The sequence below is a fragment of the Aotus nancymaae genome, unplaced genomic scaffold (genome assembly GCF_030222135.1).
Source record: "Aotus nancymaae isolate 86718 unplaced genomic scaffold, 86718_ANA_hifiasm-v0.15.2.pri h1tg000108l, whole genome shotgun sequence".
Lineage (NCBI taxonomy): Eukaryota > Metazoa > Chordata > Mammalia > Primates > Aotidae > Aotus > Aotus nancymaae.
Window position 1 is genome coordinate 43,437,863 of NW_026988523.1, and position 15,944 is coordinate 43,453,806.

Here is a 15,944-nt window from a genome sequence, read left to right on the forward strand (position 1 = left end):
GTGTGTGTGTCGTGGGGATGGGTACACTGTGAAAAACAGCTGAGATAAAAGGCAGTAGTACACCTTTTCCCTAAAGAGCTTGTAGCTACCTAATCAGACAAAATAGACATGTTCACCAGTTAGGTGAAATATACTCAAAAAGGAAATTGACAAATGTTCCCCAGTGATTCTGTTGAGTGATGAGTGTTGTGGGTGACAGGGTTCTGTGGAGTTCCTCCAGGTAGCCTTCCTAGGATGGCTTTTCAACTGAGTTGAGAAGGGCTGAGGGATTGCTTAGCGTCACACAAAGCTAGTTTCACTGGTCAGGGAGCAGCCAAGAGGTGAACTACTTTGAAAAGGTCCATTATCAGATATTTGGGATGGCAGGTGTTGATGAGAATGAACACAGTGGAGAGAGGACGTGAAAGTTGCTGGCTGCCTGTTCCCACTGGTCCAGGGAAGTGAGGAGCATAAAGAAAACAAATAATTGAAATGGACACAAATCAATTAGATGATGACAAATAAAAATTTTAATAGCCCAGGTTGAAATGTTATTAAAAATGACTTGTCTGAGCCTGATGCCTTTAGATTTACATTTAAATGTAATTAACACTGAATGGCACTTACTGCTGTTCTCATTCTGCCAGCTGATGGTGTTCTTTAGAGCGCTGTGGAGATGCCGGGAAGCATTATCTTTAGAAAATACTCGTCCCTATTTTCATTCATTTGTACTTTAACTTCCCTCATTATATTGCATTAGGAGAAAAAGTGTCATTGCTTCCTGGTGCATCCACTTCTGCGGCTCATTTTTCCAGATGAAATCATCATCAGCTTGAGACATCACAGCTATCTTCACAGCAACCAGCTCCATCCTGAGAGCACACTCTTCAGCTCATATAGCCTTCATTCCCCTGGTTATTTATTACTAAAATGATTTGATATGGAGAAATAGACTTGGGTTCCTAAGACTTTGGGGCAAATTGCTACTTTTGTTTTTCAAGAGAGATGGCTATCAAGTAAGGAAAATATGTTTTCAGAGCGAGATTGACTTGGTCGTTTGCTGTCCCTAACCCTCCCCCACCACTTTTTTTTTTTTTGAGATAGAGTCTGGCTCTATTGTCCAGGCTGGAGTGGTGCGAGCATAGCTCACTGAAGCCTGAACCTCCCAGGTCATTCCCCTGGCCTCAGCCTCCTGCATAGTTGAAACCAAAAGTTCTTGGGTTACACGTGTGAGCCACCATGCCCAACCTCTACCTCTCCCTCTGTTTCAGGCTCTTCATTGTGAAAATGGGAAAGTCAATTCCTACCTTGCAGAATTGTTTGCCAAGATCAAATAATTAATGGACGCAGGTGCTTTATGTGCATGATTCTATTTTATCTACAAAGTAAAAGCTATTGTTCTTGTGTTATAATCCATTCCAAAATTTGATGACTTAAAATAACAATTTTTTGATCTCATGTAGTTCTGTGAGTTGATGTGGCTCAGCTGGGGTTCTTCTGCTGGCCTTGCTGGGGATCTCTTACATGGTACAGTCAGAGGCAATTAGGACTGAAGTCACGTGGGCTCAGTGGAAATGCTGGAATGTCTGGGTCCCTCTCTCCACATGGTCTCAGGACTTCACCTCTCCTTGTGGCCTTTTCATATAGTGTCTCCAGGATAAACTTCTTACAAGGCAGCTAAGGGCCCCCAAAAGCACAAAAGCAGTGTCTACCAAGCCTTTTAAAGTCTAGGTTCTGAATTCCCAGAAGATCACTTTCAGTTTTCTTCTGTTTATTCAATCGGGTCACAGGCCAGCAGAGTTGGAAAGTGGGAGGGAACTGCACCAGGGCAGTAATATCAGGAGGCATGGCTTGTGGGAGGCTGTGTATCTTGGAGTCTGGGCATGATGCTTTCATTTTACTCATGAAAAACATAGGATTAGAGAGTTAAGTAGTTTTCTCAGAGTCACAGACCTAGTAAATAGAACCAAGATTCAACCCGAGGCATCCTATCAGAGCTTACATCTTTGACCACAAGAGTTAGTTACTTAGAAATTCCTAAAATAGTGCCTGGCACATATAGGGTACTTACTTATGGGATCTAATTTTATTTCTTTTCCTCTTTCTTCACCTTATTTCATAACATTTATACTATATCAGTTACTCAACTATTTATCAAGCTTCTGTTATGTGCCAAGCACTGTGCTATAGGTACTGAAGATAATACAGCAAACAAGACAGACCTACTCTGTCCTTGTAGACCTTTCAGTATTTGATATTTATGTAATTAGCAAATAGAAGGTGCTTGAGAAAAGGCTCCTCTCAATGAGGCTTGGCGTTTGGGATCTGGCCACTGGCCTGATACTGACTTTGCTTTTAACTGAGTGGTGGAGCCTGGAGAGGGGAGCAGGATGGGAGTAGCACAGACCTGCCATGCCTGCCTCATGCAGCCTAGGCTTTGGGGAGGTCATCTAAGCCTGACTTTCAGATCAGGGCAGGCTAGTTAATATTCCCTAGACCACTGATAAAGGAGGCATCCAGTTAATAATCTGTACTTTTTTAAAGTAACTTTCACTTTTTCTGTGTTATATGACTAATGCTTGCTCATTAGTGGAAAAGTAAGAAAATAGATAAAAGAAGAGAGAAGAAAAAAAAATCCATTATCCACTAACCAGAGGTAGTAATTATTGACATTTTGGCATACTAATATTGTACTGTATCGATAAATCATTTTTATTAAGAGTATGCTATGTGTCAGGAACATACTAAATGTTCCTATTTGTAACCAGATTCTTTTCTTTAGCAATATATCATGAATATCTTTCCATGCCAATAAATACAATTATAGACCATCAGCCACACTTATTCATTATCTGCCAATATATGGATATTGTATAATTCATTAGCCAGTTGCTTATTGTTGGACATCTGATTTCTCTGCAATTAGCATTTTTGTAGCTAAATGTATGTGCACATTCTTAAACATTTGTTTGTATAAATTTCTCAAAGTAAAAAAATTGAGAGAAAATCTGTGCATATCTTTCAAGCTTTTGACTTTATTTTTTCAAATTAGGAGAGACTGCACCATCAAAGTGCTCAGCATTGAATGTGTACCCATTTTCTTACTCCCTAACTAACATGAATGGCTTTTAGCTTAAAAAAAAAAATTACTACTAGTTTGATAAGCAACCTGTGGTGTCTTGTTTTAATTTGCAGTTATTTGATTAATATTGAGGTCTGACATTTTAATATCTATACTGACTAATTGTATCCTTCTTTTGTAAGCCACTGGTGCCTGTCTTTCATCTGTCTGGTTCCTATGGGTGGGCCGCTTTGTCCGATGTCTCAGTCCCAATATGAGCCCCGTTTCTCGTGGCTAGATGGTTCTTGGTGCCTATTTTTTCCAGACCTTGCCTACATTTCACTTCCTCTTGCACTACTGCCCTGGCTTACCTCCCCAGGGATGGCGGGTCTGTCCCTGATTCCCGGCCTGGGGACTCACTTCCTGCTACTCGTTGACTAACTACCAGGTATTCAAATCTAAAAAATTGTCTACTTCTCAAATACGCTGCCTACTGGAATCTGCTAATCTCCCCACCCCCGCTGATTCCTGAGGACAGGCCTCTCCCATGCCAGCCTGCTGCCTGTCACCTGCCTTCTTGCGGGGTCCCCTCACATTCAGATTCTGTTTCTCCTTTTTTTCTGTGCCCCACACCTGCTCACCCCAGGCTGATGCTACCCCAGGCATAGTTCTCTGCTATTAACCTTGTTCTTTCCAACTATGAATGCACTGTCTATTCCCATTTTAAGATGCAAGAAAACAGAAACCAGAAAAACTGGCTTATCCAGAACAGCATGACAAATAAGCTAATGGTACCATCTGTCCACAGGGGGTCTTAATCTGAGCTCTAGATCGTAGGAGGCTTGTAAGATTCCCTAGGACTACTGATCCTCAAAACATGTACTGCACGGCCAAGAAGCATTACTACTATTACTGCTACTGCCACCACTGTCACTAATACTACTATTGATGACAAAATGAGTGCAAAAGCAAGATGTAGAACATATAATTTTGGAGGAAAATAGTTGCCAGTGAAAATGTCCTTAAATCAACTTTTGAGGTCACCTGAACAGCTTTCTAAAAGGACCTGTCTAATCTCTGTCTCAAGTTCTCTGAAGCTCTAAAGTCTTTGGGCCTGATAGCTACAGCAGTCACCTACTAAAACTCTGCATGTCCCGAGATAATGGTGCAGGATCACTCTCCACGCTGTCTTCCCTGATGTCAACAGCACTCTCAGGCAGTTGTTGGGGAACTTCCAAAGGCAATACCTGTAAGAAGAGAAGAGAAAAACACTTCCTATCTGAGCAGCCACATCAGCACTGCTTTAATTAACATGAAGAACTGGAAATGATCACTGCTGTCCCAGAAGAGGAAAAGGGTGTGCGGGGTGGGGAAGGGCACAAGGCATCCAGGATGACGGCAGTGCTAAATCCTGCCTGCTGGACACTCTCCAGGGTCACACGTATTTCTTAAGTTGATCCCACCGGACATTCAGTTAGAAAATCTAGGTTTGAAGCATCTGTCTGCCATTTAGGATTGTGTGACTTCAGAAAAGTCTCTTTCCCTTTCCAGAAAAAAGCCTTCATTTCCTCACCAAAAAAAAAAAAAAAAAAAAGAATTTGGGCAAAATGGTTTTTGAAGTCCATTTGTATTCCAGCAATTCCATAATGGTATTATTGTTTAAAATATTATGTCTGTAATTCTAATTTTTTTAGAAAAATAATAGTGGCATCTTGAAAAATAGATAACTAAAAGGGATGAGCAAGAAGGACTGATATAAAAATGTGGACTAGGATAGTCAATCCCTCATTTCCCTAGGGAAGCATCAGAAAACAAACAGAAACTGGCTGAAATAACCTACAGGAGCTCTGAAAACAGTCAAAAGTTTCCAGCAACTAAGCAAACATTTAATGAAGGAAAAGCTACATATAAAAAAGGAGGCAAATTCATGGTGATTCACTTGCCCTTCTCCTACACCCTCCGCAGCATGGTACAGTGGGTCTGGAGGAGGGGCAGTCCAGTTCCCCATTCCCGCCTTTGAATCAGAAAAGCAGAGAAGACCAGAATTGCAATGTTCCAACGTGTCTGGGAGCTCCATGAAAGGTAATTCTCTGTCTCACCCAACTTGGAACTTAAGTGAGAAGTGGCAGGGCTGCTCATGAAAGCTGCAAGTGACTACAGACCATACACCCATAGAGCTGTTTTTCCAAATAACCAATTTCCAACAAAAAGCACAAGGCGTACAAAGAAACAGGAAAGCATAGGTTGTTCAAAGGAAGAAAATAAATTGGCAGAAATCATCTCTGAAAAAGCACAGACATTTGACTTACAGACAAAGACTTTAAAACAACTATTTTAAATATGCTCAGAAAGCTAAAAGAAAGCACAAAGAACTAATGGAAGTCAGCAAAAATCAATACACGAACAAAATGAGAATATCAGTGTTCCTTCTATCCATATGTGATTTTGTTATTACTTGTCCTATTTCCTTTCCACAGGCAAGTATTATAGGCACAAAATTGAATCTGGATTACAATGACATTCTAAGTTGTATTCACTGTACAGTAATCCCCCATTATCGGCAAAGGATAAGTTCAAAGACCCCTAGTAGAATCTAGGGGCAGATTGTACTGAACCCTATATACACTGTTTATTCCTGTATCATAATGGGCAGGTAGCACACAGAACATATATACACTGGAAAAGGGGATCACCCATGTCCCAGGTGAGATGGAGCACTATTTCCTCATGGTGCTCAGAATATCAGGCAATTTTAAACTTATAAATAGTTTGTTTCTGGAATTTTTCATTTAATATCTTTAGCCTGCAGTTGACCACAGGTAACTAAAACCACAGAACGTGAAACCATGAATAAAGAGGGACTACTGTATCTTCTGTATTTTGGAAACTATGCTGGATGCGTTATATACTTTGTATATTTTGTTTCCTTCATTCACCAGCAACTCTTCAAAGGTATTGTTATTATACTCCTTTACAGATAATGGGCATATAATTCTCTTATGTCCTCCTGACAGCTGAGGTCATTTTTGGCTACAGAGAAACTGCTGGGGGTTGTTCCCACTACTTCCCCCACATTTGGCACCATTGTCTCACCCAAGTTTAGGCCTCTTTTCCATGATGCCCATCCTAACTAAGCCCATCTGTGCTCTGTATCCTATGCACCTTTTCGTAGCCCTTTTACTTTGTGAGATGCATTTCTCCCCTTTTGCAGCCAGGGCTGTGAGTGCCAAAAGGGTCATGCAAATAATGACTGGACAGTGGTTTCTGGACCAGGCAGATTATTAGGATTATCCTGGGAGTCTTTTTAAAAATACAGATTCTTAAACCCTACTCAAGATCTGATCACATTCTCCAATAGTGAGGCTAGGTTTTGGTGTGGGTAAACTCTCCTGCAGTTTGTAATGCTGGTGTCAATCATGCTTTGGAGAATGGCTGTGGGGACTCCGAGCAGATTGCTCCTGATACAGGGAAAGTTTACCCAGTTTACCCACAGCAGCGGTCCGTGAGGAAGTCAAACTCCACCTGCTTTTTAAGGACACAGGAAATTCAGATAAATGATCATGATTGAGAGGGCATTTCATCCTTGAACAGGGGCCATGCTAATCTTCTCTGTATTGTTCCAATTTTAGTATGTGTGCTGCTGATGCGAGCATTGAAAGGGCATTTCAGACAGGATAGATGGTATAAACAGGATACAGAGGCAGGGAGACACATGACCTATTAGGAAATAATGGGAAATGTTAGTCAACGAGTAGTAACTGTTCCTGATGCTTCCCTCCGTGTAGACAGAGTTCTGTTAGAGTAACAGCCCTGGCCTCTCTCTATCCCTTCATTCATTCTATCCCAGTGCAGTTTAGGGAAGAAGCTGAGCCTGTGCTTTCCAGCACCTGCCCTTCCTCCTCTTTGGGAGTCAGCTTGTGGGCAACACAGGAGCTGGCCCCGTCCTCCATGTCATAGCTTTCAGGAGCAGCTTCTGCTCCTGCGTCCAACACTCCCTGAGGCTGGGTGGGTAGAAACTTGAGGTTTCAGTATTAATGACTTCACTAGCCTGAAGTTACATGCTACATTCTTCAATATTAATGTCTTAGTTCAGGCTGCTATAACAAAGTTACATAGACTGAATGGCTTGTAAACAACAGATCTTTATTTCTCACAGTTCTGCAGGCTGGAAATCTGAGATCAGGGTTTCAGCACGGTTGGTTCTACCAAGGGCTCTCTACCAGGTTGCATCCTGCTGACTTCTTGTATCCTCACATGGCAGAAAGAGCTCTCTAGGGTCCCTTTTATAAGGGCATTAATCCCATTTGTAAAGTGTCCACCCTTATAACCTGACTACCTCCCAGAGGCCTTACCTCCTAATATTATCACATTGGGAGTTAGGATTTCAACATATGAATTTGTTGAAATTGTGTAGTCCACTGCAATTAGCCACTCAGAAAACAAAGGTAGTATGTTCATCTCCTTTCTACCTTACTCATTTGTTTCATTTCTTAATTGTCTTAGAACTCAGCCAAGAAATAATGGTGCTGTCTGTTAGGTCTCTCAATCCCCCAGTAGGAGAACAGTGTTGAAAAGGAAAGATGAGGTCAGATTAAAAAGCAGCTAGCATGCCAAACTTCATGCGAGGAGTTCTTAAATTTCTTAGGGTCACAGATTTTTTTGAGGCTCTGATAAGAGTCATGAACATTCTCCCCAGTTAAAGATATATTATTAAAATTATCAGGGAGGTTCTTTAAAAAAAATACAGATTCCAAAATCCCACCCAAGATCTCCTGAGCCGGTTTCTTCATGAAACCCACATTTTGATGTGGATAAAATCTTCTGCAGACAATTCTGATGTTCACTTAGCATTACATTCTGTTTCAGGGTATCCACACATTTCCTGAAGCCTATCCATTGGCTGTTCTTTCCCGATGTTAAGAACTCTAGCTTTAGGCAACAAGGGCAGTTGTGTTCCAGGAATGACAAAAGGGACCTGGCAGGCTCAGTGACGTGGTTCTGATAGTGATATGGGCATTTCGTCTCAATATCCAAATTGACTCTACAAAGAATTATAAGCTTAAAAGAGCAAAAAGGTCAGCCTTCTTGGATTTCCTCAGTGGAATTCATGGCAGATTTGTGCAGGCCCCTGGGAGTCTGATGGACAGAGGTTACCCATCCCTGTACTGGAGAACACTGAGAAGCATCAGGGTTCTGTTGTTCTGGGATTCCTATGGCTCCAAGACATGGCTCTCACAGCAGATAATGGGTTGTGAAGAATGGGTGATGTTATATTTGGCTTTTCTCATTAGTGTTTCTTCTGCCCTTCCATTCTCCCCACTGCCCCCAAAAAAACTCCCACCAAATCACAGCTGCTTCTTCCTTAACCTAAAGCATGTAATGCTAGCAATTTTGGAAATGGAAACAGGCTAGTCTGTCCAGAAATCTCCAGAGCATTGTAGACTAATACATTAAAATTAAAGGGAAACAGAAGCCATCACTGCAAATTGCAACATTATTGTTCAAGCCAAGATCGTCCTAATTATAAACTAGCATTTTTATAGATGTCACAGGGGCTGTTTTAGTGCCGCTTTGCTGATGCTAAAAAGATAGTGTGGAAATGTGATCAGGGATTCTCACACTACTGTCTAACTGGAGGAAAAAAAGAGTTAATTAGACTCTTTTTGGCATATTAGTGAAGACAGGCTTATTAGACACATTTACAAGCTAATGATATGCCTATACTCTGCTATCAAAAAAATGCATTTAAATAAACTGATTTACAGTCCAGCCATTTTCATTTCCTTAACCCATATATTCACAATTACCCAGATTTAATTGGCATGGAATCAGAATATTTCTGGGGCCCACTCTGCAAGGTGCTAATGGTATGCTCTCTGCTCATCCTGCCTTTCTAAACCTATCTTGGACCACAGGTAGCCCCCACCATGCTTGTCCACTTTCTAGGATGAACAGCCTTGATTTCACTAAAGTCCATTGAACCAACAGTGACAGATTTCGGAGCTTTCACTCATGAAGAGTGCAGATGTGGCAGGGAGAGGGGGAAGACATGATGGGGGCAGGCAGAAGGCAGTGGAATGGCTTGGGTAGCTAGGGCTACATTCCTCTCCTGAGCTTCCTGGGGAAGGGAGCAAGTGTGGAAGGACAAGGGCATTTCCCTCCCCAGATCAGAAACTGAGGGCCTCCTGATGAGTCCTGAGTCACACATTTGGGGCCAGGATAAAGCTCTTCTCCATTGAAGCTGACTTTTCACAGTGCTTTTAGTGATCATTTTGATAGACACAGCCATCTAAGCCTGCTGCAGCTGGAGAGCCTGGCTCTGCCACAACAGGTTACGTCAGCTCCCTAACCCCTGGTTTCACATTTGTAAGATAGAGATTATAGCAGTTCTTTACTCAAAATGTTTTTGAGAAGATTAAATGTGCTACTGCATGTAAAGTGTCTAGCAAAGTGTCTGGCCTGTGGTGAGTGCTCAGTAAATGTTACCTGGGATTATTAACATTATTAACACTATTTCTGCACTCTTGTGCTTAAAAGCCTTTGATGGGTCCCTATTTCCTAAAGGAGAGAACCTGAATTACTTAACATGGTCCTCAACATCCTTCAGATTCTCATCTTGATTTCCTTTTCCAGCTTCCTTGTTACTCCTTTTCCTATAAAGCCACATGCTAGCTCCACAAGCTGCCAGCCTCCTCGGAGCATCCCTTTGTCCTGGGCTCATGCCACTCCCTCTGCCTGCACCATTCTACTCTGCTGACCAGTGACCCTCCCTTCCAAGTCCCACAGAAAGCCTCCTCCTCCTTAGGAGCTCAGCTCCTGGGACCTCTCTAGACCACTGCTCCCTGACACCTGCCCTTCCAAGTGAATAATGGCTCCTGCCCAGATTGTGCCACACATACCTCTTTCAGGTATCATCTCCTTCATGGTATGAGCATGAGTTGTTTACCAGGCTGTTCCTCTTGCCACTATGCTTAAATAATTCCTACTTTTATACCAGGATCTGACACAATGCTAGGCACAACCAGGTACTAAACGAATGTTTATTGAATCCAGTGGAATCGAGTTAAATTAAGCTGATTTGAACTCGAGTTTTAACTAGATCACTTCTAAGGTGCCTTCCAAACTTAAGATTCCACAAGCCCCTGATTTTATAAAATACTGAATTTAACTCCCTTTTCTGAGCCTCAGTTTCTTTGTCTATAAAAAGTGAATGATAATTTCTAACTCACAGGGCTATTGGGAGATGTAAATGGGTTAATTCATGTGAGAAGACACTGTAAATTTCAACTGCTACACAAATGTTAAGTAGTACAGACTTTCTTACCCTTGTGCATCTTCTGGGAGATGACAGGATAATAGAAACGTACATTGTGCAGCTAAATTTATATTAGGTTGGTGCAAAAGCAGTTGAGGTGTTTGCCATTACTTTCAATGTTAAAAAGCGCAATTACTTTTGCAACCAACCTAATACTTGTAAATGATTTTCCCATTCCAATTCCCCTTAGTAAAGGTAATCTAAGGTTCATTCCTTCCCCCAGGGGAAGGGGAGCATTCCCTGCTATTCATTTAAATTGGACAGAATGGGGATGGATGCTTGGAGTAAGTCTCCACACAGTGTGGCCTTCCGTTCAGATTCCCATCTCAGTTCCTGTAATAGAAGGATGGCAGAGAATGCCTTTTTTTCTCCCTCCCCTTTCTTCAACATGCTCCATAATATCAAAGCCCAGTCCATCTTTTTATGATGATACTCATCATCAAAGACATCATTTGAGTTTGATGCCAGAGACTTTGTATTCCAGTGACTAACAATGTTATGGAAAATTATTTCTTTAGAACTATGCTACTTCACTGTCAAAGAAAATGTCACTGTTGCAAGGTAATAAATGTGGTTTATTGGGAGCATGGATACATTGCCATTTAATTTGATAACAGCTCATCCTTAGCAATTCTTTGAGGTAAAGTCACTCAAGAGCAATTTCTGGCAAGTACTTTCCCAAGTGTTTCCTGAATCCCTGTGTTCCAAAATGACAGCTCCTGTTTGTCTGAGGCATCTTTTGAAGAAAAAGGATTAATTCACCAAATAGAATTGGAGAAGCCCTCCCTACTGCCACCCAATCCAGTGCAGTCAATGCCCTGTCTCCAGTTTCCACCATATGCGGGAAACTACTCTTAGTCCCCAAAGGTGAAGCTGGGTAGCACTTCTGGCAGCATTCCTATTGTGCCCCAGATGAGCTCAGGAAGGAGACACTCAATTGTGGGAGGAGAAAAGAAAGGGCAACTCTTTCTTCTCTATACGTAGCTGTGCAGTTGCAACAAAGGCTGGGCCAGATATTTGCCCATCTATGGGAACACAGCCCTGAAATGGCATTGGGAACACTACAGAGAATAAGCTATTGGATCAAAGAACTCACAGAGTCATCTGTACTCACAGGACATATCACTGTGTCTACTGTCCTAAGTATTTCACTGATTTCTGAAATTACAACGATAAATAACTTCATGAAATATTCTGTGTGCATGTTTGGATGTGCATATAATGCATTCGTACCTACATAGAACCATAGCATGTTTAAATCAGAGGAAAGAAGACTGTGAGACATTGGAAGACAGTGACTGTTTAAATTTTTATTTTAGGCTCAGGGGTACATGTGCAGGTTTGTTATATAGGTAAATTGCATGTTGCAGGGGCTTGGTGTACAGATTATTTCACCACTCAAGTCATAAGCATAGTACTTAATAGGTAGTTTTTTGATTCTCACCCTTCTCTTACCCTCCACTCTCAAGTAGGCCCCGGGTCTGTTGTTTCCTTTTTTTTTTTTTCTAATCTAATTTTTATTTCTTTTTTTTATTGTATTTTAGCTTTTGGGGTACATGTGAAGAACATGCAAGATTGTTGCATAGGAACACACATGGCAGTGTGATTTGCTGCCTTCCTCCCCATCACCTATATCTGGCATTTCTCCCCATGCTCTCTCCCCAACTCCCTACCCGCACTGTCCCTCCCTATTTCCCCCCAACAGACCCCAGTGCATGATGCTCCCCTCCCTGTGTCCATGTGTTCTCATTGTTCAACACCCACCTATGAGTGAGAACATGCGGTGTTTGATTTTGTGTTCTTGTGTCAGTTTGCTGAGAATTATGGTTTCCAGGTTTATCCATGTTCCTACAAAGGACACGAACTCATCCTTTTTGATGGCTGCATAATATTCCATGGTGTATATATGCCACATTTTCTTTGTCCAGTCTATCATCGATGGGCACTTGGGTTGGTTCCGGGTCTTTGTTATTGTAAACAGTGCTGCAGTGAACATTCGTGTGCATGTGTCCTTATAGTAGAATGATTTATAATCCTTTGGATATATACCCAGTAATGGGATTGCTGGGTCAAATGGAATTTCTATTTCTAGGTCCTTGAGGAATCGCCACACTGTCTTCCACAATGGTTGAACTAATTTACACTCCCACCAACAGTGTAAAAGTGTTCCTGTTTCTCCACATCCTCTCCAGCATCTGTTGTCTCCAGATTTTTTAATGATTGCCATTCTAACTGGCGTGAGATGGTATCTCAGTGTAGTTTTGATTTGCATTTCTCTAATGACCAGTGATGATGAGCATTTTTTCATGTTTGTTGGCCTCATGTATGTCTTCTTTTGTTAAGTGTTCATATCCTTCGCCCACTTTTGAATGGGCTTGTTTTTTTCTTGTAAATCTGTTTTAGTTCTTTGTAGATTCTGGATATCAGCCCTTTGTCAGATGGGTAGACTGCAAACATTTTTCACTATTCTGTTGGTTACCGATTCACTCTAATGACTGTTTCTTTTGCTGTGCAGAAGCTGTGGAGTTTGATTACGTCCCATTTTTCTATTTTGGCTTTTGTTGCTAATGCTTTTGGTGTTTTGGTCATGAAGTCCTTGCCTACGCCTATGTCCTGAATGGTTTTGCCTAGATTTTCTTCCAGGGTTTTTATGGTGTTAGGTCTTATATTTAAGTCTTTAATCCATCTGGAGTTAATTTTAGTGTAAGGTGTCAGGAAGGGGTCCAGTTTCTGCTTTCTGCACATGGCTAGCCAGTTTTCCCAACACCATTTATTAAATAGGGAATCCTTTCCCCATTGCTTGTTTTTGTCAGGTTTCTCAAAGATCAGATGGTTGTAGATGTGTTGTGTTGCCTCCGAGGCCTCTGTTCTGTTCCGTTGGTCTATATCTCTGTTTTGGTACCAGTACCATGCTGTTTTGATTACTGTAGCCTTGTAGTATAGTTTGAAGTCAGGTAGTGTGATGCCTCCAGCTTTGTTCTTGTTGTTTAGAATTGACTTGGCTATGCGGGCTCTCTTTTGGTTCCATATGAAGTTTGAGGTGGTTTTTACCATTTCTGTGAAGAAGGTCATTGGTAGCTTGATGGGGATAGCGTTGAATCTATAAATTACTTTGGGCAGTATGGCCATTTTCACGATATTGATTCTTCCTAACCACAAACATGGAATGTTTCTCCATCTGTTTGTATCCTCTCTTATTTTGTTGAGCAGTGGTTTGTAGTTCTCCTTGAAGAGGTCCTTTATGTTCCTTGTTAGTTGTATTCCTAGGTATTTTATTCTCTTTGTAGCAACTTGAATGACAGTTCATTCTTGATTTGGCTCTCTTTAAGTCTGTTATTGGTGTATAGGAATGCTTGTGATTTTTGCACATTGATTTTGTATCCTGAGACTTTGCTGAAGTTGCTTATCAGTTTCAGGAGATTTTGGGCTGAGACGATGGGGTCTTCTAGATATACAATCATGTCGTCTGCAAATAGAGACAATTCGACTTCCTCCTTTCCTATTTCAATACCCTTTGTTTTTCTTTTTCTTGCCTGATTGCTCTGGCTAGAACTTCCAATACTATATTGAATAGGAGTGGTGAGAGAGGACATCCTTGTCTAGTGCCAGATTTCAAAGGGAATGCTTCCAGTTTTTGCCCGTTCAGTATGATATTGGCTGTTGGTTTGTGCTAAATAGCTTTTATTATTTTGAGATAGTTCCGTCAATACCTAGTTGATTGAGGGTTTTTAGCATAAAGGGCTGTTGAATTTTGTCAAAGGCCTTCTCTGCATCAATTGAAATAATCGTGGTTTTTGTCTTTGGTTCTGTTTATGTGGTGAATTATGTTTATAGATAGACTTGCATATGTCATACCAGCCTTGCATCCCCGGGATGAATCCTACTTGATCATGGTGGATAAGCTTTTTGATGTGCTGTTGCAGTTGGTTTGCCAGTATTTTTTTGAAGATTTTTGCATCTATGTTCATCATGGATATTGGCCTGAAGTTTTCTTTTCTTGCTGAGTCTCTGCCGGGTTTTGGTATCAGGATGATGTTGGTCTCATAAAGTGATTTGGGAAGGATTCCCTCTTTTTGGATTGTTTGGAATAGTTTCAGAAGGAATGGTACCAGCTCCTCTTTGTATGTTTGGTAGAATTTGGCTGTGAACCCATCTGGACCTGGGCTTTTTTTGAGGGGTAAGCTCTTAATTGCTGCCTCAACTTCAGACCTTGTTATTGGTCTATTCAGGGTTTCGACTTCTTCCTGGTTTAGGCTTGGGAGGATGCAGGTGTCCAGGAATTTATCCATTTCTTCCAGGTTTACTAGTTTGTGTGCATAGAGTTGTTTGTAATAATCTCTGATGATGGTTTGTATTTCTGTGGAATCTGTTGTGATATCCCCTTTATGGTTTTTTATTGCATCTATTTGATTATTCTCTCTTTTCTTTTTTATTAATCTGGCTAGTGGTCTGTCTATTTTGTTGATGTTTTTGAAAAACTAGCTCCTGGATTTATTGATTTTTTTGAAGGGTTTTTTGTGTCTCTATCTCCTTCAGTTCTGCTTTGATCTTAGTTATTTCTTGTCTTCTGCTAGGTTTTGAGTTTTTTTAATCTTACTCCTCTAGCTCTTTCAATTTTGACAATAGGGTGTCAATTTTAGATCTCTTCTTGCTTCTCATGTGGGCATTTATTGCTATATATTTTCCCCTAAAGACTGCTTTAAATGTGTCCCAGAGATTCTGGTATGTTGTGTCTTTGTTCTCGTTGGTTTCAAAGAACATCTTTATTTCTGCCTTCATTTTATTGTTTATCCAGTCAACATTCAAGAGCCAGTTGTTCAGTTTCCATGAAGCTGTGCGGTTCTGAGTTAGTTTCTGAATTCTGAGTTCTAACTTGATTGCACTGTGGTCTGAGAGACTGTTACGATTTCTGTTCTTTTGCATTTGCTGAGGAGTGATTTACTTCCAATTATGTGGTCAATTTTAGAGTAGGTGTGATGTGGTGCTGAGAAGAATGTATATTCTGTGGATTTGGGGTGGAGAGTTCTGTAAATATCTATTAGGTTTGCTTGGTCCAGGTCTGAGTTCAAATCCTGGAATCCTTGTTAATTTTCTGTCTCGTTGATCTGTCTAATATTGACAACGGGGTGTTAAAAGTCTCCCACTATTATTGTGTGGGAGTCTAAGTCTCTTTGTAAGTCATTGAGAACTTGCCTTATGTATCTGGGTGCTCCTGTATTGGGTGCATATATATTTAGGATCGTTAGCTCTTCTTGTTGCATTGATCCCTTTACCATTATGTAATGTCCTTCTTTGTCTCTTGATCTTTGCTGGTTTAAAGTCTATTTTATCAGAGATGAGAATTACAACTCCTGCTTTTTTTTGTTCTCCATTTGCTGGTAAATCTTCCTCCATCCCTTTATTTTGAGCCTTTGTGTATCCTTGCATGTGAGATGGGTTTCCTGGATACAGCACACTGATGGGGTTTTGGCTTTTTATCCAATTTGCCAGTCTGTGTCTTTTGATTGGGGCATTACATTTAGGGTTAATATTATGTTTGATCCTGCCATTTTGATGCTAGCTGGCTGTTTTGCCCGTTAGTTGATGCAG

At 41.0% G+C, this 15,944-nt stretch overlaps 1 long non-coding RNA gene and 1 other non-coding gene across 2 annotated transcripts in view; both read right to left on the reverse strand.

Moving 5' to 3' along the window:
• Positions 1-2,643: 2,643 nt before the first annotated feature.
• LOC135272289 (uncharacterized) overlaps positions 2,644-15,944 on the reverse strand; it is a 110,410-nt gene continuing 97,109 nt past the window's right edge. Inside the window, exon 3 of the long non-coding RNA XR_010340403.1 lies at positions 2,644-4,287. This is a non-coding gene — a long non-coding RNA (uncharacterized LOC135272289). The remainder of the gene's footprint in view (positions 4,288-15,944) is intronic.
• On the reverse strand, positions 6,591-6,693 carry LOC135272342 (U6 spliceosomal RNA). Its single transcript, XR_010340503.1, has one exon. It is a non-coding gene; the product is annotated as a U6 spliceosomal RNA (small nuclear RNA).